The sequence below is a fragment of the Chamaea fasciata genome, unplaced genomic scaffold (assembly GCF_029207755.1).
Source record: "Chamaea fasciata isolate MVZ Bird 193981 ecotype frontalis unplaced genomic scaffold, bChaFas1.0.hap1 SCAF_7, whole genome shotgun sequence".
Classification (NCBI taxonomy): Eukaryota; Metazoa; Chordata; class Aves; order Passeriformes; family Sylviidae; genus Chamaea; species Chamaea fasciata.
In genome coordinates, this window is record NW_027094092.1 from 3980391 (window position 1) to 4003524 (window position 23134).

The 23134-nt window shown below is 42.1% G+C and overlaps 1 long non-coding RNA gene across 1 annotated transcript; it reads left to right on the plus strand.

Moving 5' to 3' along the window:
- The first annotated feature begins 1448 nt into the window (after positions 1 to 1448).
- On the plus strand, positions 1449 to 8599 carry LOC136291671 (uncharacterized). Its single transcript, XR_010721655.1, has 3 exons — positions 1449 to 1591; positions 6129 to 6203; positions 7224 to 8599. It is a non-coding gene; the product is annotated as an uncharacterized lncRNA (long non-coding RNA).
- The last annotated feature ends 14535 nt before the right edge of the window (positions 8600 to 23134 follow it).

Consider the following 23134-nt stretch of genomic DNA (forward strand, 5'->3'; position numbering starts at 1 on the left):
CAAATCAAGGCATTTGGCCCATACCCTGAAACAGACTTCAAACTGGTCTTTCTCACGTGAGGCGATGGAGACCCCACAGTGGGGTGCTGGCGTACTGAGGGCTGGCAGTCTCCCTGGGCCAAGCTCTCTGCACAGGGGCTGCGAGCACTGCAGGAAAACGTGACTCCAGCATGCACCTTCTCCTTGTCCGACCCTCCCCTGGTCCCCGGGGTGATTCCCCAGGGTGATTTTCCACAGCTCCTTACCAGGGTCTCCTGATCCCGGTTCGGCTCCTGCACGGAGCGGATGGATGCGTCACTGGAGGTGAGCCTCCCTCTGCTCTCTCCTCAGCGAGCTAATCATTTCTGTGGCCTCTTCTGGGACCCATTTCATTTCTGCAATTCCTTGGGCTGTGCTGAGCAGCAAGGCCAAATCTCTCCTTTACAAAACAAAACCGTAATGGCCTCGCTATTTCCTAATTCGGTCTGCACCTCATCTTTCTTTTCGTGGTCGAGTTGTTTATGGCAAAGCAGAAGGAACATGTTTTGTTTTGCTTTATTTCTTTGCCTGCTCTTGCCCGTGGACAGATTGTCGGCCAGCTGCCCACAGTTTTAGTCCCTTCCACCTCCCCCCACAACGGCCACAAATTCAGTGGAGGTCCTGATCCACACAAGAGCTCTGTTTCCTGCTGGAGCTCTCCCAGCACTGTCACTACCCCCAAACGTGGTTTTGTGTGTGCTCGAAGGCGGTGGCAGTGCTGGCCTTTTAGCACAGATGCATGGGAGAAATTCCTTCTAATATGCATTCACATGTCTCTCTCTCTCCAGTGACCTTTATTTGCCATCTCCTTGCCTATTTAGTTAGTTCATTAGACCCTTCTGAAGTGGTTCGTAATATTCTCGTAATATTGGACAAGTCTCAATAATTGTATCAAATTCCAGTGTTTTTGGCTGAATTTTTAAGCCCCTTCTCCTGTTTGCTAACATATTAAACAGTGCTGTACCTAACACAGTTCTTTGAGTCACCTCATTGTCAAAGCAGTTGAAAGCCTTTTCTTCTTCTTCTTCTTCTTTGGTGATTTTTACTTCCCAAGTTGGTTTTGTTCCCTTTGTCACTTTTTGTGATGAAGCCTATCAGCTGTTTTTAGAAAGAGCAGTAGATTAATCAGATGTGCTTGTACTTGAGGCAGTTTTCCTTCTGAGCATTATTTTCTTTTAAAAAACTCTGCACTATTCTCTCCCTTTTATATAGTGATGGTCTGGTTCTTTTCATACTTTATTTTTAACAGTTTTGTTTGTCTGGTGGTAAAGTTTAGTAAGCTGCGAATTTCAAGGCTGGCTCAACGTGTTTTTTAAAGCTAATACTCACACTGCAGCTTCCAGCAGCTGATGGTAATGAGCAAGGATGTAGGAGTTTTTAATTAGTTACTCCGACACTTCCTTGAAAATATTTGCATGCACACAAGCCAGTTCTGGAGATCTGTTGCTCCTAAATGCAAATGCTGCAGCACTTGCTGCCTTGCTAAATGTTTTTAATATTGATTTTTATTTTTTTTACATGGGAGAATAGATGTGCTGAAATGGAAGCTTACAATCCTCTTTCAAATACAGGCGTAAGTAAAATATTTGGGATCTTGGAACACATCATCTTTAAATATTCTTTTGTCTCTCCTTCAATCCTCCTGCTTCTTGGCTCTGTGTCTCTGTCTGTGTGCATGTAAAGAAGTGTTGCTTCTTTTCACAGGCAAGCAGTCAAAAATTTTTTTTCATAGACCTAATTTCTATCCTGCATTTTTTAAGACAGCAGCATGTGTGGTTTTGTTTCAGTTTCACCTGCTGGGGGTTCTTCTGCCTTGAAGATAACTGGTAAACAGCTGACCATGTAAACTCAAACATTTATTTTTCCTTGATTTCTGTTTCCTCTTTGTGTCAAAATATTCATAGTCTAGTGAATGTATTATGATTTTGAGGCTTTACGGTTATTAAGAACCTCTGGTGTTATTTCTTGCATCATTCCAGCCATGTGATTTCAGCCTCAGGTCCCAGACAAGCTGCAGTGTATCTTTTGTAAAGGCGCTCATTCTTGCTGGAAATGCATCAGCTTATTACATTGTTGCTTTCAGGCACTTAATTTTAACCTAATACTTACTTTACTTTTTTAAAAGACCTGACTTTTTTTTTCCCCCAACCTGCATTTGCCTACCTTCTCTTTCTTAATTACTCACTGTTGTGGCTTTGCTCGCTAATTACAAATTCCCCTGGTGCCAGTACTTTCCCTTCCAGCACTCTACTGACACTGGTGAGTTACCTGTGCCCTTTTCTTGGGGGTGGCTGGTGCAGTGTGCAGTGTGGGAGGATCCCACAATTTCCAATAATTTAATGACTCATTCTTGATTCCCTTGCCATGTCCCAGAATCATCATTATTTGAAAATTGGATAGCAGAACTGGACACAGCCGTGCTGGTCCCATCAGTGATGCACACCTGTAATATCATGGCCTCCTGCATAATCATGCAAGTATTGCATTAACCTTAGCCCATAGATTGCATAGGGAATTCATGGTAAATTGATTTTCTGAAGTCCTTTTCAGTGTCACTGCATTTCAGGATATGGTATTCTCTGTTGTTAGTGTGACCTACATTCTCTCTTCTGACATATCTGACGGGGTGTCAGCCTGTATTAAAACCTTTTTTAAAGTATTACTTCGTTTTACAAGCTGATTCAAATAGCACATTGTAACTGGCCAATCCCAATCTTTCCAATTGTTATTTGACCTTTTTTTTTTTTTAAATAGACCTTTAAAGTAGTCAGTTTAAAATATTTGAAGTATTTTCTTTCCTCGATATTTTCATAAATTCCTGTTCTGAATGTAGTCCAAAGGCATTTTTTAAAAAAAGTAATAGAAACACTGGAAATGCTATTAGATGCACCCTTATTTGGATATGATGACCATTAAAAGTGCTTTTTCAGATTTTAATATGTTGTACATTTTTAGTAATGATGTTCTTTAACAGAATGTAATGCAAAAACTTTCAAAAAATATGAATTCAAAATGGAAATGCAGTTATTTTTACAACCAAATCTTTTGAGAAATGAAAAAATCACGTCAGCCTTGTTAAAAAAAAGGTATTTATGTATTTATTTATTTATTTATTTATTTATTTATTTATTTAGATATATGCTTCCTAGGCATTATGATCTCATTTTTCAATTTCTTGGTTTATTCATGTGGTAACTTCTCCAAAGGGTCATCTTAGCCACAGTTCCTGATCCCAATGGTTCTGTGACTGTGGCTCCTTCATGCTATCTGGGTGAAAAGCTGATTTGGCCACCTTTTCACAGTACCTACTCTGGAGGTTGTATTTAAGCCCTTTCCCTAAATTCCGATGGCTACCAAATTCTTTTTCTCCTCCTTCCCTGCACCACTGTAAGTCCCATGCCACGAGTCAGCATCAAGACTGGTTTACACAGGCTTTTTTTTTTTTTTTACCTTCTCCCATGACCACACTCAGTGAAAGAATTCCATAAAAATCTCTTTAAAATTCCCGCCAGAGAAGAGACTTTATCATCCATCCTGCAGAGGAGTGTGTGTTCAATGGGCTTAGGCACAGCTCCTTTATTGCCTCGGAAGGAATTTGAAACGCTGATTCAGTAAATAATAAGTGAAAGCACATTCCTCTTTTCCATCTCTGATTGGAAGCACAGGGAAGGACGTTATTCTCACACACATATTCGTGTTTTTTGTGATAGCTACCTGTCATCTGACAGATGGACTTTTAGATTAGTAAAGCCCTCAGAACGAGAGGCACCTGCTTAACCTGTTCATTGTTTTCTTAATGATAGCAGAAGAGCCTTGGCATACTAGTGTTTCCTCGAAGAATATCCAAGTATCCACTGGCTCAAAAGATCAAAGAAAAGAGCAGTGCTTTCAGTTACGCTGGGCAGGTTACGTGGGACTCTATTCTTGCATAATTATTGGCAGCTTGTCTGGATCTCTGTCACCTGCACAGGCTCTGTGCACCAGACAATGATCTGGTTGCTTAATTCTGTAGGTCACTGAGGGAACTAATTCTTACTTGGAAGGCAATTCCAGATCGCAGTGAAGTCGCCTCAATTACTGGCTGCTAAACTGATCACTGACTGCTGTATAAAGGCCCTTCTGGGTTTTTTTTAATTGAGAAAGTTTCGTTTCACCAGGGAAAAAGTAAGAAAAACCATATGAGAACAAGGCGGCTTGCAATGATCACGTATGCTGTGTGAAAGTCAGGCAGGGCAGGGGCTGGGGTGGGCACAGACTGTGGTGTCCTTGCTAGGATTTTGCCTCCTGACGGCTAGCTGGGACTGCACACGTGCTTTGTCTGAGTGAAGAGATGCCTCAAACCACTGTGGGTTGAGGAGGAAGGGCAGAGTTTGCCAGGACAAAGCAAAGGCTGAGGAGCCCAACTCCTGATACAGGTTCTTTGAAACTGTCCAGTGGTGCAGCTGCCTCAAGAAGTGCTTTATGAAAATATTGGGCTGTTCAGCCTAAATATATCTTTTTAAAATTTTTCTTTCAGAAGAGAGAAAGTGTTGTGCTGACCATGCAGAAGAAAGCCAATCTTGATGCTAATGGATACATGATAATGTATGAGGTGATATTTGTTCAGCTGAGTCACTTGCAGCCAGAGATAAGTGACAGTTCTAGGGAGTAATAAGCTGTCATGTAGTGTTTCTTATATGCGTGGATTTTCTGAAGCCCTGTTCAAGGGGTCAATGGCAGAGCAGGTGCAATGGTCTGCTGTATCACAGAGACCTTGAGAGTCAACTCTGCATTTCCCTTTCTTTTCATTCCCCTGAAGTGGTAAACTTCGAGAATTTCCTCCCAGAGCAAAGGAGCTTTCACTAGATGTTGGGCATAAGAACTGCCTGTTTAGTTTTGGAAGTTGTCTTGGGATTATATTTTATTCCACCCGTTTATTTTATTGTTTTGTTACACACACACATTTTCCCTTGAGAAATCAGTCTGTTTATTGCTACTACCATTTGTTAGCCAATAGTATTTTAATTTTTATTTGGATTTTTGTCTTAGCAGTGTCCTTGCGAAGTACAGTTTATTCACAATCAAGGCTGATCAAATCAAACTGTCAAAATCTACGCTAGGCACAATTCTAATGTGCCCTCATCTTGCGTCTTGTATTTGGTTGATTTCTGTTCCAAAGGGATCAAACTAGGAAGGTATAAGGAAATATAACAGGGAGAGAGTAAATAATCTAGACCCTTCAGAGGATCCACTAAAGGGGAAAAGACAGAGATGTGCGCAATAATGAGTGTCATGGAGAAAGTGATTAGGGGAGTGACTAATGCATTGTTTCTGACAATACAGGACCTAAGGGGGTTCCAGTGTTATAATCACGCAGGGAATTTAAAGCAAACTTTTGTCATGCAGGGCATAATTATTTTGTGGAACTCGTTCCACAGGACGTTACAAGTTCAAAAAAATAAGATGTATTACTGACGATAGGTCCATGGGGGACTATTAACATGATGGCACAGTGGCAAGCTCCAGTTCAAAGTCCCCTAAGCAGCTGATTGCTGCAAGCTGAGAGAGTGAACACAGGGATTTCTGATTTGTCCTGTTTCTTATTCTTGTCCTCTAAGAATTTCCTACTAAGAGCTCAAAGACAGGAAGCAGGGCAAGGATGGATTTGAGTCTGATTTGAGTCTGACCTACAGGAGTGTGTTCATGCACACATGCAGCTATCCAAAAGAGATCACAGGCAGCAGAGGAGACACAGGAACTCGGGATATGCTCCCTGAATGAATGACATGGCCTGGTGGGGGTGTTTAAATAGGCAGATAAATGCCAAATCCGCTACAACTTCCTGCAGTACCTGAGCAATGCCAGTGTACACCAGCAACAAAGTACTTGCTGGTGCCCTGTTGGGAAATGTTTTCCACAGTGTGCCTGTAATCGTGGTCTCCTGGCCATCCAGGCTGTAGGACTTCACGGAATCTGTGGAAGCATCCTCTCTACTCACAGAGCCGGTTTTTGCACTAAAGGAAATCAGGCTGCACAGAGGAACAGCATCCAACTGCACAGCTCAGCTGTGCCAGGAGCACTCAGAGGAGGATGAGGACATACTGTGTCAAACTTAAATATATGTTTGGCAGGACAGATCCTGGTTTTGAGGTGCTGAAGTAAAACGACAATGCGTTAGCAAGATACTGCAAGACCTCCTGGAGCAGGTGAGCATCTGTGTGTGCTCTTATCCACTGGTAAATATGAAATATCTCCCCCCTGGGTCATGAACAAGGAAGGATTGTGTATGGTGAAGGGATCAGCACGGGAAGGAAGAAATCCAGTGGGAGAAATGCCTAAAACTGGTTTAAAGCTTCAGTAGCTTTGTAACACTGAGAAGTGTTAAGAAAGAGAGGATGCTTTCAATATTACACATGGCATGGTAACAACACCAAGGCAAAAATATGGAGCAAATTCTATGTGATGTGGTGAAATAAAGGAAGGGAGTTAGGGCAGTGGAGGGACTCAGGAGGGGTTATGTTCACATCAGGCACAACTGTCTGTCTGTTTATAGACTGGCCCAGGGAATAGGAGTGAGAAGCTGCTGGAACACAGGGAGTGATGAAAGCAGCCTATATATTCATGTCTGGGACTAAAAGGCAAAGGGAAAATCTTGGAGTATCAATGAAGATGTCAAATGGCAAAGCAAAGCTTTATAAAGCCTCAAGAATACTTTGAATCCCTGCCCTGGTAGTAAATGGGTGCCTGGGCAGCACTACTTGCAAAGAGGAACACATGGACCTTTCTGTGTGCTCTGAGGTGAGGGGAATTGTGTTTTCCTTTGGGAAGGCTGCTTTGTGAGGTCAAGAGTGAATAGTAAACTCAGAAATGTCCCAGAAGTGCCAGATTTCTGAAAGATTTTTCTACAGTGTCAGTCAGAAGAGAACAGTGTTTCTCATCTGTTCCTCAGTAAGGAGAGAACACAGCTGTCTGCTCTGGCTCTGTCTGGAGACACAGACTTTCTCCTCAGAAATGGAGGAGAAATATTTTCAGCTGAGATACTTAATACTTAACAGCATGGCATGAATTCATCCCTCAGTCACAAATTAAATTCAGTACACATACATAACAGGTCCCAAGTGGGCAAGTATCAGGTGCAGGAAAGACTTTTGAAATTCTTTTGCTTTGACAAGAATTGATGAGTGAAACTTGGTTTTTTTCCTTTTGTGTTTGTCTTTGTTAAATAGAACCACAGACTCATCGGAGTGCTTGGGTTTGAAGGGACCTTAAGGATCATCTAGCTCCTCTTGTCAGGGACAACTCCCACTCTCCATCCCAGGTTGCTCACAGCTGCCTCCAGCCTGGCCTCGAACACTTCCAGGGATGGAGCAGCCACAGCCTCTCTGGGCACCACGCTTAATTGTCTCCCTGCCCTCATAGTGAAGAAAGAGTTTTTTGCCGAATTTTTTTGCCTTACAAAATACAATAGCAAATATTAAATTGGTACATTCATTCAAAAATTACTTATAAACAGCTCTGGTTAATATATCTGTACATTTTGTTTCTATATTAATGGTCACATATTTATGTTTTGTAAATCCCATTGCTCTAAGTATAGTATAAAATTATTGAGCTACGCAAAATTCTGAGACTGGGTTTGAGTGCTTTAAAAAAACTGTGGAATACCCTTCTTCAACCATGGTTCTGCCAGAAGGGTCAGATAGAACGTGACTGCAACAATTTCACTTTAAAATCTTCTAAATGCATATGAAAATCAAGACAATAACATCTGCAATATATTCCATCTTGTGCAGAAACAAATACCTACGTGCACTTAAATTATAGAAAAGAGCCTGACTTTAATATTAGATTTCTGTAATTGCAATTGTAAGAGCCCTTTTGTACATCAGCATAATAATAATAATGTCTGAGACTCCTCCCCAGAAAGCACAGTTTCTCTCAAATCTTCTGTTCATTCGTGTAGGAGCAGAGTCAATATGTAATAGCTGTCTGTATATGCATCTCTCAGCTTAAATTAACACTTTGTGTTACTGGATTTCATTTTAAAAGGACTTTTCAACAACCTATCAGGTGTTTAAGGAATGTACAGTGCAATTGTAATGATACAGGTTGCTTATTTATTTAACTGTTGAAAGCTTGAAAGCCTCTCTCAGCTCCCTGTATCTATTTCTATGTGTACAAATTACGAGACCTTGAATAATGAACGTGTTATTTAAATTGTGCTGTGACACTACATAATGCTGAGAATTCATTTTCTGCAGTTCACTATTCTCATAGTCAATGGTCCTTGACTTGATTACCAGTGCCTCATAGCTAAAGTAGATATGGGCAATGTTTTAAATTTGTTAAAAATCTGTTAGACAAAACTGTCTTGAATGAAAGAGAGTAGGCAGGAGAGCTTATTCCTTCTGATAGTCTCCTAAATGAGTCTTAATTGTCATGCTTAAAATATCCATGGTGAAGTACATTTTTTTGTTAAGAAAACCCCAAAAAACGGAAATAAAAGAGTAAACAAACAGCTGAATGTTCTACCTGGTCTCTGCAAAACAACAGTGAAAGGGACAAACCCAGCCTGACATCCTGCCTTAAGTTCCTAAACCACAATTCAGGACAACCATGGTTAAGGAAATATTGTGCCCACAAATTTTCTTTTATGAATAAGGAAGAGGTGAGCAGAGCGAAATTCTTCCTGCACATCTTCACCGCACTGGGATCCAGCAAGTGCCCTGGTACAGCTGCAATTTACCTCCCCAAACTGGTTTTATCCTCCAATATTGATTTGTTCAGCGATGCTAGCTTGACCTCTCAGCAATCACTGTGTGCATGCTCATGATGCACCCAAGTAAGAAGGGTTTTGCTGGGATAGCACATCACATCCTGTGTGATCAAGCACTAAGAGGTTAACTTCCACTTCTGGGAGCCTGGGAAGGGCAGATTTTGACAGATGGGAGAAAAAAGCTTTCTGTGAGCAGCGGAACCATGAAGGCTGGTTTGCCAGAGGTGGTGTGTTCCTTGTCACCTGTGAGTAGGCATGGCATATGCTTAGCTAGCACTCTGCTCCCCAGCAGCGTGTGCACTGCAACACCTCAGTCATCTGCTTTTCCCCAGCGGAGGTCACTAAATTGGGTTATTCTCCTCTGCTCAAACCTGGAGGAAGCAGTAGAGGCGAAAAACTCTACTGAGTTCCTACCTTTAGACGATAAGATGTTCTTCAAAGGCAGTTCTGAAACACAGCCTTGCTTCAGATCAAGACAGGATCACGCTGAAATGCCACTGAAACGAGTTTGTCTTTGGACTGTGCCTGAATTTTCAGGGTCACAATAAAAATTTCTCTTGGGAACGTTTTGACCCAGTGTCCGTGTGTGTTACGAGGTTTCACGTCTGTATCTCAGGGCTCAATGCTGTGTTTTGAGTCAGGGCTGGCAGTAGTCAGGTCCCCACTCTTTTGCTTGCACTTATATGTCTCCTCCTTCTTTCTCAGGCACATGGAAGAGGCATTGCCTATAGAGCAACTGGTTTTGATACCATCCTCTTTGCCACACATACACGGGGTATATCCATTCTCTTTGTTACATGAACCACGGATAATCCACGTGTTTTTGTCCTCACACCTTTTTGATCAGTTTAACTATCTAATGAGGTCTTGACAAAATGAAAGAAAGGAATCTCTTTTTTTCAAGATACTAGAGTTCTTGTGGCATGGATTTGAAGCAGTTTATGATCAAATAGTATTTTTTAATTTGTCCTGATTCATGTGAAAGTAATTTGAATCCACATTAGTATTCTATGAACTGATCATTAACACTTTTCAACTGATTTAGTAAACATATATTGCTTCCAAAATAAATAGAAACAGGAAAGAAGTACAGTTAGTGTAGCTGAAGCATGAAAACATACACATTAACATGCAAGGCAAAGCTCCAGTGTTGAAATGGGGCAGCACATTAAGGTTATTTTTCTGGCCATGTTTTCACATCTCCAGAGGATTCTTAAAAACAATGGAATGAACATCCTAAAGTGCATCTTTTCATAATTCTGCTTCGTACTTCACTACAAAATGGTGGACTGACTGTAATAAATGAATCGTCACAGCTCCCCTGAAAATATTGGGTAGTCAGGAGAAGATAAAGAACACATCCTCCAAGGGGGTTGGCTCTGAGATAATATTTGCACATCAATATTTGCACAGCCCTTTGGGAATAGAAGGCTTCTCCTAAGGGCAGAGTCTCTCTGTGTCCCAGATGAAACCTGGGCCAGCTCTGATCCACAAGCCATGAAGTAACACACTGCTATGTCCAAACCCATCAGCCTTCCTCAAAGCTTGAGCCTGTCAGTACTGGGCTGGCGCAGCTCTCTGCCGTGTTCAGAGCTGCACTGGCCCGTGTCCTGAGGCTGTGGCAAGCAGGTGGAGGGGCTTTGGCTGGCCTCTGCTGAGAAACACACAGCCCCCCCCAATAATTTATTCCTCTCCTCTCGCCTGTTGCTGTATTTCACTTTAAGTAGAAGTGAGGATCCTTGGAAATGGGCTCTTCCCTCAGAAGTTGATGTGTTACCTCAAAGCCGTTGAGTATAAGGATGAGGAAACCCTCCAGTTCTTCCTTTAAAAAAAGGCAAGGGCCCATTTTGTGAGATTTGTCCAGTTAGCTCACCTAACTAACTGCTTTACCTGTGAACTACCTACAGGACTACTGAACTCTGCAGTCCTCCTAGGGCTGAGGCATTAGGAAATTGCTGAATTGCCCAGCCCTGCTAACAGCATGAGGCTTCTGAGTGTTTCCAAAATCAGAGACACATAAAAAACTAACAGACTGTAAGTGCCTCTTGCTTTGCTCACTTGAGCTCTGTTTCTTGCAAGCTCAGTCTAGGTTCTTTTTGTAGAGCTAAGTGCAAGTGATTTGCTGTAAGGTGTCTGAACTGATACTTTGGATAAAGCTGGGAATGGAGCACCTATCCCCACAGCTCTGGAAAATTCAACCACAGGTGACTTGGCGAGTGAGGAGTGTTTATTGCTGGGAAGGAGTGTGTTAAGCCTCAGCTTGTACTCCTTGGGCATCATCTCCCTCTCTGAAAGCTCCACAATAATTCTGTGAATGCTGGAGAGGTGTTTGGTGCCATGTAGCTCTCTGACAAGTCACTTTGTGTGCAGTGGCCATGCAGAAGGGGGAAGGACATCATTCTTGTATTTCTAAGGTTTCTGGAGTGGTCCCCATGCTGCTAAAATTGACACTGTTTCAGGATGGTTGCTGACAGCAGCCGATGAACATTTGGCACAGCTCAAGAACAGAAGTGCTAAGGTGACAATCTCCTTGCCTACCTGGCTGGGGCCAGTCCAGGTGCTCCAGGACAACCCCGGTGCTCCAGGACAGGCAGTCCCTCCTCGTCTTTGGATTCATCTGGACTTGAAAGGTACCGAGAAGGTTTGAATTCGACCTCATACCTCATGCTGGGAGAATGATTCAGCCTAGATCTGCTTCCACTTAGACTATTTTGCTGTGACAGCTTATAAAAGATCTTGTAGGAATATGGTAAATGTCTGCAGTGCCACACATTGGTCTGTTTTCTCCATCAAATCTCTCAGGGTCAGCCTTGTCACAGTAAGGTGTATTCCATATTTTTCCTTTCTCCTCTCGTGCATCACTGCTAATGGAGTATTCCCCTGCCAGAGAAACCAAGCACCTTATTTTGAAATCTTAAATTCTGGTTCCAGGTTAAAGCAAAGATTTTTGCAGATACTGCAAACACTATTGCTGACTGGCAGCTATGTCTCAGCTGCACATATGGAAAGATGGAAATTTTTAGTGAAGAGGCATAAAGTGCTTCTTGAAGCAGAGGTGTGAGTTCACGTCAAATCAAATGCATGCAGGGGGTAATTTTTTTTTTGCACTGCATTATAGAAAAAGGTTCATTATAGATTATAAATAGTAATGATATGGACCACCCTCTTGTGAATTCGGTTCTAACTGGAAATGCACTGAGCCACCCAAAATAATGCACCCCAGCCAGCTTCCTTAGGACTTCAGACTTCCTTTCTTCTACACAAATGCATCTTTAACCAACAGCATATAAAAAGAGCAATGATGACATCCAGAGGACAGATAGTTTAATCATAGGTACTGTAGGTATCCTCAGCAAATTTCCTGGGGATATATCCCTCACCTATTTTTTCTGTTTAAAGTCTCTTCCTATTAAATCAGTTATTGACAGCCTGCTGAGTTCCTTTAAATCATAGTTTTTATGAAACTGACCTTGTAAAGTTGTGTGTTTCACCCCCAGTGCAAAAATTACATGTACATGATAAACTTTTATTAGTTTCATCGTTTTTGTGTGCATTATCATTCTATGTTATCACTGAATCCAGCTGAAATGTGAAGCACTGCTTTAAGCTACTGGAAAACTTCAGGTTAATAGCTGTCTGGCTTACTTCACCTGTGAGGGCTCCTGCTGTGGAACCTCTCCCTATATGTAGGTTTTTATCTAATCTGTCTTAGTAACCTTCCATACTCTGGCTTGGCAGGTTCGTTGGGTTTTTTTTTTGGTTTCGATTTTGTTTGCAACTGCAAGAATATTGGCCAGGTGCACCATATGTAGAAGCCACTACACAGAAAAGCTTCTGAATTCCACAGAAATATCTAGGGATGGGTGTCTATTTTACTGGCAAATTTGAAGGAGATGCATTACCAGTGATAGTCTAAGCACAGCTCTACAATCAGAATTTAATTGAAGCATGTTACCTATAATAGGTTCAGATATTTGTGTTCTTCAGCATTTTATAAATTCAGAAACAGATGGGCTATGACCAGGAAGCAGTGGAGAACAGACTGGCGTAAAGCAGGTTGGCTCTCTGACAAGTGCAGGTACAGCTGTGGTATGTATTTTATTCAGCATGCCCACCTACTGTATCAGCAGCCTGCCCTACCAGCAATTCAACTACAACTGACTTAATGAAGAGTAGAAGTAAGCATGAATCCAGACTTTCCATGGATCATAATATCTGAGAACCCAGAAGAATCAACATGACGGAAATCATGCCAAGTAATTTTTTTTTCCTTGCGTCTTTATGTGCAAGAGATAACAAAAGCATTGGTGTTTTGAACAGGGAAAAAAAACCCACAAAATGTAATCAGTTTACCATATATTCAAATGTTCCCCTTTTGGTCCTTTTTTTTTTTTTAATTAAAGGAAGAAAATTTTAGGAAGTGGTAGTGTAGTAGCTTAAATCACCACAATTGTGCCAAGGAACACGGTGAAGCACTGGCTAAGAAGGCTTCTGTTAGTTAAAGACAATTTATATGGGTGACATAAGGGTCAGTTCTTGAAGATTTCATGCAAGAAGTGTACAAAGGGTGTTTCTGCTCCCATTTGTGCCAATCCTTGCAAGCCCCATAGGGAAAAAACTTCTGTGGCTGAAGAGGTCCTGGAAAATGATCCTTGATCTGAACATTCCTGAATTGGGAATGTGGTATTTGCTGTTTCATGCATTTAAAAGAGGTGCCTCTCCTTTTTTTCTTTTTTTCTTTTTTTTTTTTTTTACATTCCTTATACATGTGGGTGAATGATCTCATATTTAGGTTTATTGTACCTCTTTATCTCTGTTTCTATATCTTTCTAACATCATATATTCTAACCTGCAGTCACCTACAGTAACCCACAAAGGGAATTTGGAAAAACAACAACCCATAATTATTTTATATGGTGATTGTCTGACTTGAAATATTGAGGTAATTATCAGGTTAAATTCCTATGATCCCTGCAATTTCTATGAAACCTGGAGATGTCAGTACTTGAGTTCTGGCATATCTCTTAAAGTAAAATTATACCACCTCAACCTAAGGTCGTAATTAAAGATGTAACAAAGCTAAGTGAAAAAGGTCTATATGATTTGAATTAAAAGCAGAACAATCCCCATAATTGTAGAGGGTGAAAAATTAAATGAACTGGGCATAAATTCCACCCTTCAGGGGCCACACGCAGTCTGTAAGTGGGCAAGACTCTGTTTGATGCAGCTGGACATAGGCAAAGGGCGAGCCAGGTCCAGGAAAGAATCTGTAGGAGCGCTTGCTTTGGAATGGGCATGGCTTCTTCCAGAAGGTAGTAAAGACTTGGGAAAAGCCTAAATGAGATGGAGGTTTATAAATATAGCTCTCCTGTGACTTCTATTTGAGACGCTGGGAAGTACCGCTTTAGTCTCCAAAGTGAGACTGTGGAAAATGTTGGGCATAAATTACCTTTATTTGTATCTGGATTTCTAAGAAAAACTTTAAAATGCAGCTTAAAAGGATTTTTAAGAGTTCTGATGAGCAGGAGGAAATCCAGCCTCATCTCTATGTGTAAATGAATGTCTGTGTGTATGCATGCATGTGGACTGGTGCTTACATCTGAAAATGAAATCCTGGAAGACTGGTGTGGTTTTAATGAACAGTCCACAGCCTTATTTTAAGGGCTCTTTCTTTGCTGTAGTCCAGGTGCTGTAGCAGTGGAAGCCACTGGGGTTCAAATGACAAAGACAAGACTGGAAGTGCCACTTCAAGACAGCCAAACAAAAAGCTGCTGTTCGGGAATTCAGTTTCCAGTGCACTTGTGCTGGCTAAGCTGTGCATGCCACATATCTTGCTTACATCTTGGACTCTCAAAGGTTTTCTTTTCTCTCGTTCTCTTGTCCAAGCTTCACATTTAACCTTTGAGGCAGTTTTGAATATATCCCTTCATAAATCGTAGTCCAGTAGCACTAACCTCAGGCAGCTCTTTAGTGTTTTTGACTCCCTTCTCACACTGTTCCTCCTCAGGCTTCTGCTGGTCATTCTCATTTCTCTCCTGATGATTTTGTCACTTCTCTTCAATGTAAAACTCAGGGGATCTATGAGACTGCACACTGCAACTGTGTTTGTGATGTTGGGGCCTCTGCCTGATGCTACACTTCGCTTCATTTACCTTTCTCATTTCATTGCTTTCCCCATGTTCCAGTAGCACTGCCTGCCCCCTGTTACTACTATAGGGCTGACATACTGTCCATCAGATCCTGTCCCCTCCAGCCTCCACCAAAATATGTTACCTTTCATGTTGGTGACTCCCTCAAACACACTAAATCCTCCGTGTCCTCTAGAATTTTTTCCGTTTGGTTTTAAATGTCCGCTAGCTGTTCTGAGGCTGAAAAAACACCTCTGGACCTACCGATCCTTCACAAGCTCTTTAAAACCCTTCTCTGGTATTTCTTCTGTCAGCATTTTTACAGCATTTCAAGACTAGTTGGTGTCACAAAAGTGAAGAATATTTCACAGTGAGGATAAAATACTACAGTCAGTTCCATACAGGCTTAGTTCTGAAAAGTCACTTAAGCGAAGTGTGATGTTGAAGGAAGGGGTAAGTGATAGCTCATGGAGATTTGTCCAGAAACAAAAAATGTACCTAAGCTGTACCTCAATTTTTTTTTTTTTAGATGACTGGGAAAAAAATAATTTTTATGTAAACAAACAAACAGGGAAAAAAAAAAGAAAAAAAAGACAGAAAACATCCTGTCAGCTCCTGAGGTACAGAAATGGTCCCATCCAAAACCTGCCAGAAGGCACCCTTGCTTTTTTTCTGAAGCTGTTTCCCTCTGCCAGCCAATGCCACAGCCCATCACACCAAATATCTGCTGTGCTAAAAGTATTGTTTCTGAGGAGACTTCAATAAAATGGTTCAGGAAAGCTTCTTGATCAAGGGGGTCCAAGCATAAGAATAGCATTATTTGAATCCCGCATTATTGTCGTAACTACAACAGGCACAGTGCTGCCTTCAGTCCTCCATACATGTTTGCAGGGAAAGCAGGTGGTAAGATGGGAAATTTGGCTGAAGAAAGCCCTCAGGTACTCTATTGAAGAGAACAAAATAAAATCTTTAATTAAGAGATGATTCTCTTCAGCGTCAGAGTAGAGCAGACCAGGAGCATTTGTTAGGATCAGCATTGCACTCTCTGGTTCTGGTTGCAATACCCTCTCATCACAGGAGAAGGCTGTAGGGTGTGTGGTCTCCATCTCACTCTTTCTGTTCTCAATCCTAGCTGTCCAGAAACCTTAGTGAGAGCTGGGAAAACTCAGGGAGAATGTGCTGCATCTGAAGTCAGTCTCCTCCACCTCCCCACCCAAGTAAAAAGCTCCATGGTTACTTTGAAGAGCGTTGAAGGGAGATAAAAAACTGAAGCTTTAAAGTAAGGTTCAGTGGGTTACACAATGAGCCATTTCATCAGCTGTCAGGCAGTTGTGGTTCTGAGCATGCTCCTCCTGTACAGGGTCATCCCTCCTTCTGTTGGAAAAGAGGCTGGAATGCAGGGCTTTGCCCAGGTGAAGCTGAAGCAGGGAGCAGACATGTTATATATGATGGGAATTCATGTTCCAGAGTACCTGGTGTCCTGTGCTGAGCTCAGCAGCTGGGCTGCACAGTGACACTGCAGGTTGTGTCACTCACTTGTGTGACTAGTGAGTGGGAGTATTTAGGGTGACCTGTTAAGGACTGTCTCAAGCTCAGAGCAGGAAAAAAAATGCCTGCTGATCTTTAGGAAGATTTTGATGCGTATAAGCAGAAGGCACAGGAGCAGAGAAGATGGAAGTGAAGCCACAGTGTGAGACAATGGGTTTCGTATGAACAGAGTAAAAGGGATGAGTTCAAATTAAGCAGGGATGGGTTTTCATGAGGCAGTGTGGTTGTAGTGGGGAAGAAAACATTTTAGGTGCTGTCATGGAGCGAACTGAATAAGGATGCGAGTAAGCAGATCATAAGGAAACTGGAACAGCCGTACTATTTCCTTGTCCTCCTTATGGCTTTGAGTTTTTGAATGAACAGGTTGAAAGCAAGAGTCAGAGAAAATTCTGTAGCACTTGAAATGTTCTGCAACATCCCTGCTAGGCAGTGCATACTCCTGCTGGAAAGGAGGCTGGAGGAGAAGCATCCTTTTTGATAGTTCCTCAGACCTGAACTCGAGAGTAATAGCTCTGACTCAAACACAGGCTGTTGTGAAGGGAGATTAATGCCAGGATTCATGGCCAATTCTCATTTTTTGTGTCAATCTACTTTCAAAATAAAGCATATGCCAGTTATTTCTCTTGGAAGGGAAAGAGAGAGAGAGCTGATATGAAACAGAGATAAAATCTGGGGCATAATTAAACAGGCATTTTTCATATCCTTATCATTGTCTTCTTTCTTTTCCCTCTCGTTTCTGTGTCTTGTTCTCCCTACAGCTATTGCAAGAGGAAGGAAAAGCAGCAGGGTTTGATGCCAGATAGGTACCCCATGTTTTGTCTGATACATGCCAAGGTGCATTCAGACATTTTTGCTGTGCATCTGATTATATGAGGTATTTTGTGAGTAGTCCATCATAAGAAGACATTGTGTTACTGTAATTGTCACATCTTCACATCAATTTTCAGTTCAGCTTCTGCGTTTCCCTCACACTTCCAACAATAAATACTTAAAATAATCATGAGTAACAAAGCTGAGACTCTGGTGGCTTTGACTTGATGGCTTTGCCTCAGCTTTGAATAAGGCTTTGAGAGTGGTAAGCCTCCTTGCATGCTCCTTGAGCTCCTGTAAAAGAGCACGTATGCACTGTGTTAGTATATAGAACTAACTCTGGGAATATAAGGAGCTATACAAACAACTTCCAAATCTATCATTGCATGAGGCAATGGCAGCTTTACAGACCTCATCTGATGCAGAATCGGTTTGTCTTGCTATTAGACACGGGTACTCACCTGACTGTCCCTCCTGGCTCTTTACTTGTTTTGCTGTGTCACATAAATTCAGCCCTAGCCCCCACACCTTCTGAAAGGTTATACTCCCCTGCCACTGCAGCAGCAACAGAAACGTCATCCCTGGCAATGAGTGGAGTGAGTGACTGGAGCATGGAGTGTGTGAAAGGGAGCCACGAGTCTGCTCTGGTGGAGAGCTTGCTTCTGGAGAGCAGCAGACTGATTTGTTTAAGTGCTTGTGCTTCCTTTTGCCTTTGTGCTTGGGTTTGCCTTTCACCTTCACAGTGCTGTTCAATGAGTCCCATGGGGCTCTTTCCAGACTGTCACAGCCTTGGTGTCTGCTCTTGTCACAGATACACGGAACAGGAAATGCCTTTCTGCTCTCTTCCAGGTGGCCTTAGCAGTTACATGGCAACCTGCATGAGGCAAAGGCAGGCCAGGGTATGTGAGGCTGGGCTTGCCCCTTGCTGAAGCTCCTCCAGGGATTTTGGCACCCATCCTGGAGCTGATAACATCTGTCACGTGCTGCACAAGAGCTCAGCACAAAAGTTGCAGATGTAGCCTAGATGCTGTAGATGTGGATGTCGTAGACTCCTCTGGTAAAGTGGGTTGTATTTTGGAGGGTATTTCTCTGGGCTACTGTGGTTCCCAGCCCTTTCCAGTAACATCAGAGTTATGGTGAAGGTGATGAATGCACCAAAAGGAAGCAGACACTGAATTCTGTCACCTGCTACAATCCACGAAAAGGGACCACAGGACCAGAGATGCCAGTAAGGCAGGAAGGAATGTCAGCAGTGAGACATATTTGGGAAGGGGAACGGCAGAAGACTTGGGAGACAGAAGCAGCAAGAAGAAAGTGTGGGCGAGCAGAACGGTGTGGTGGAGCAACCTCCTGAAATCTCCAGATAAATACAATAAACCTGGGGAAAAAGTTTGGCTTTGATAGCTTGGTTATCAAAACAGCAAGGCTGCAACTATGTAGGCAAATAAACACATACCCGGTGTGATGGATGATCTTTGTGGAAAATATCAGGATCTGGTTGACTACTAGTGTGGGCAGCCTTCCAAACTGCAGGTACATGGTGCATCAGGAGCCAACTGCACATGCCCCTAAATTTTTAAAAAGCCAGACTTCCCCCATGGAAACAGTGCTGTTCAAAATTAGTTAGCCTTTCCAAGGCTCAAAGGAAAGCTTATAAGTAACAAGCTGTGATTAATTTTCTGTTTGTTTTGCACACACACAAGAAAATGCTGGGATGTTTTGTTTGGTGATGAATCATCCTGTGTGTGTGCAGTCATCTCTCAAATGCCTGAAATAGGCATTTTGTATTTTGGGATCCACTTCCTCATTAGCAGAGCGAATATGTTAGGTCTCACAAACCTTCTCAGAATCTGGGTAAGCTTCATCTAAAAAAAAAGCCAGTTGAATTTTTGGCCTCCAGTATTCCTATTACTGGGCAGCCATTCCAGAGCTTTTATCCATCTTATGACAGCCAAACCCATTTTATTTCCAACCTTAGATTATTCCTTGCCAATTTATGTCATGTGAAGAAATGAACGAATTATCAAATATGCCAGATTGCAGAATAAACAAAAGTGGTGTCACTAAACACCAGATCCAGCATGTAGGAAGCGGACCTAAAGTAGATTCAGAAAGGGAAAAAAAAATCAATGCAGAAGGCCATATAGATAATTACCAAGTACAATAAATGACTACCATGAAAAATAGGCCATGTCGAGAATAATCTCTGTCAAATGTAGCTAAAGACTGTCCTCCTTAATCCGTTTAAGAATTGAGAGGGTATTAAAACCTGGAACATGTAAATCAGTTGTGAAAGTTTCCAATTCACTGCACCGCACATATCTCCAGGTTGATATGCGTGGAGGGAATTCCAGCATGTCACTTTAGGAAAACTTAAGATAGCCAAGACCAGCTGACGTGGAAGAAAACCTCTACCAGCAAGTCTCAGGTTGCTGGCAAACCGGTGTTAAAAAGGGTGCTGTGTTTCACAAAAAAGCATTCCGGTGATGGGGGTGCCGGGACATGATCTCTCCGAAAGGTGCAGGAGGTGAGATGAGCATCTGTCTCCCTCTTTTACCCAACCCTTGGGTTTGACAGTAGTGAAACATATGCTGCCTGGCAGGTGAGCCCACATTTAATCTACGTAGCACTTTCTTTTGATGCCTATGGTCCTGGCAAGAGCTGCAAGGCAGTAGGACAGCTTTTACTGAGTAGAACAGGATTTTTGTTCCCAGACACACGAGTTTGCTACAGAACAATTAGTGGGTTTAGTATTCCAGAGATCCTGAGGGCTGCTGAAACTCTAAAGGTCTGGGTATTGAAACGGTTTGAAATAGTCACAGTTTGGTGTGATGGTCTTCAAGTGCTCTTATCCATGGTGGTCTTGTTTCACAGTAACCAGAGTTACTGCAGGGGGGGTGGCTGAGGATCCAGGAGGGTGAGCAAAATTTGGAATGATATTGTTTCCTGACTGGACTCAGTGACCACCACAGAAAACCCTCCTGACAGCGCCATACCTGCACAGTTATTTGTCAATAATGAGCAGATTTGCATGATCATATTCTTGAGCAGTGGAGCATGTTAGCATACTCCTATATCCACCCCCCCAAAAAAGACACCAAGTCTTCAGCAACCGGGAAACTTTTAAATCCATGAATGAAGAAGAGTAACGAATCATTTGGATGACATAGTCAGATTCATAGATTACTTCACTTCTCTGCTACTGTGCTGACTTCTCAGTTGTAAGGCAAACCCCCCAATTTCTCACCCAGTATCATAAAGATATTTATTATAGCTTACTCTTGTAACTATTTTTTCATATGTTTATCTCTTCCTGGTGATACCATGCAAAAATCTGTCTGTACTCCACCCTTTCTTCAAGATGAAGCTTTTCTTAGCATTGTGTTATCTTAGACTCCTTCAAGTTCTTAATATATTTCAGCTACACCAGCTTTTCAAGTCATCAGGAATTTTAGCACAATTATATCCAGTGCACATCAGATCATTTGGAAACAAGGTTAGTAATTAATATGCCTAGTTTGGGAAGCAATGCAAAAAATCTGAGTATTTGTTGCTAGAATAACTCAGCTCTTTGTATGTTTGACTGGCTGCAAATGGACATATTCCTTTCATAGAATTCCCAGCATAAAGTTCCACTTGCACAGATGATACAGGAGGATCAGTGACATAAACAGCAGAACTGTGTGCAAAATAAAATGAGCTCAGTATACTGCAGATACAAAGATATTAATAACTGTTAGCCTGTCATCGTGCAAGTCTGGCTTAGTCTACAAAAATATCCATTCTGTTATATTGTTCACCTGAATCCTAGTAAATACAAAAGATATTATCACAAATAGTATAGCCTGTGTGACGTATCTCAATGGCCCTCATTAATTTGGGTGCCCTTAAAATGTGTATATTAGGAAATGATGCAGGGATTTAGTCATCAAAGTATTGCTTCATTCTAATGCATGCCCAGCTCAGCTGGGTCGCAATTAATATCTAAGAAGGTAATGCCAAATTGGGCTTTAGACAGAGTCCTGGGCGATGAGTAACTGTAATAAAGTTACACATTAAATTACCTTAGAGATCAAAACTCATAAGCCAGAACTAATAATTGCCAGTCACACGACAAAAAATTGTTATTTCGGATGAGCCAACTTTGAAGGGATTTGAAGGGAACGCAGGAAAATGAGTTCATGTGCAGTTTTAGCAGATATCACTGATCACACGGTAACAAGATAGTGGGCAGCCCAGATTGCAGCTGTGAAATACAGACAAAGCAAACTTGCAAATAGAAGGAAAAGGGATCGTATGGAACCATGCCAAACAAAACTAAGGAAAGAGAAAATAGACATCTAATCCAGTAAAATGTAGAGCACAGACTACAGAATAAACTAGAAACACTCCTAAATTAATAAAGGAGAGGTAGGGTCCGGCAGTAAATTGAAATGCGGTTGGTTGCAAAGCACATATTAGTGCTCTTCTTCCCTCAGATGCTGCTTTCTCTGCCTGGAGTAGCACTCCTCCGAGATTTTGTTTCTCACTGCCATGATTGCTCATTTTTTTTCAGCAGAGTTAATGAGATTGAGGCAGGGATTGCCTTCTTTCATTCTCTTATTCCATTTCATTTCTGTCCTTCAATTTGCACCACAACAATGGCAGCGAAAACATCAAGGAGATGAGTTGTGAGTAGTTCATGGTCAGCAGTGAAGAGATGCTCTGCAGAGGGTCCTAGCTGGAGATTCACCTGGGGTTGGGGCACATTTCTGCCCTGTCCTCCCCCCTGAGCTGAGCGTCTCCATCTTCACATGACTCTGTGTGGTCCTGCCTGGGACGAAAGAGAAACTGTCAGCAGAAGAAGACAGCCATGAGACTTTTTAGATGCTTGGCTGTGTTGATGCATCCACCACTGCACCGCCCAGGAGCAGTGCTGTGAGGAAGGCTCTATTACTAACAACCACCCCAAAATCTCTGTGGGGCTGTTTTCATGATGAAGTGCTAGGACTCATTCAGGTGCTTACAGTCAGCACTGAAAATGGAGCGCTCAAAATGGCTTTGCTGTTTCGCAGGTATCACCTGGAAAGCACAGAACAGGAGGAAGTGGTAAGGAAGGTGTGTGCCCTGCAGTGCACTTGTGCAACCAGAAGCCAAAAGTAGCGGGGGGACCATCTAATTGTATTTGTTCTGCTTGCAAATAGATACCCCCCCTGCTAATTTCAGCTTCTGCTTACAAAAGTGCTCTGCAGTGTTCACTCCCCCGCCCTTCCTCCTGTTCTCCCCGTGATTTTTTTTTCCTTCACTCAGATGTGATTTCTTTACATTTCCAGCTCTATTTTCTCAGTCTTTTCATCAATATTTAATATGTGAGTGGAACAGTGGGCAGTTGCCTTCTTTTTCTTTTCCCTTTTTTTCCCTCTAAAAGTGCTGGTGCTCAGCTCTGGCTGCAGGAGCACTCGGCTCCTGGGAGCACTCGCTCTCTTTGAGTACTGACTGCATTAAGGAGCCAAAGTCTAACCTGAGGCTGCCAGAGGGGGTTTAAAAAAGGCAATAATGACTAATTGACCTCTTTAATGAGCTTAGGAGTTATAAAGTAGATAATTGCAGTGCATGTGACATATTTTATCTAGGTTTTCAGAAAATCTCTGATAAGGATCTACATGACAGGCTGCTTCTGAAGATGAACCTAAGAGAGACTGAGAAGGACATGGCATAGAAATACAAGAAAGAAAATGAATTTTCTGTGCTGAGGGTTCCCCCCCCAAAAGGGAAGAGTTAAGTGTGATTAATACCTGGTTTCATAGTTTGGTTTTAAATAAATTACCTAGCTAGAAAGGCCCACCATAATGCGCTGTATGTGCTGATGATACTAAATTGTGATGCATACTGAGCA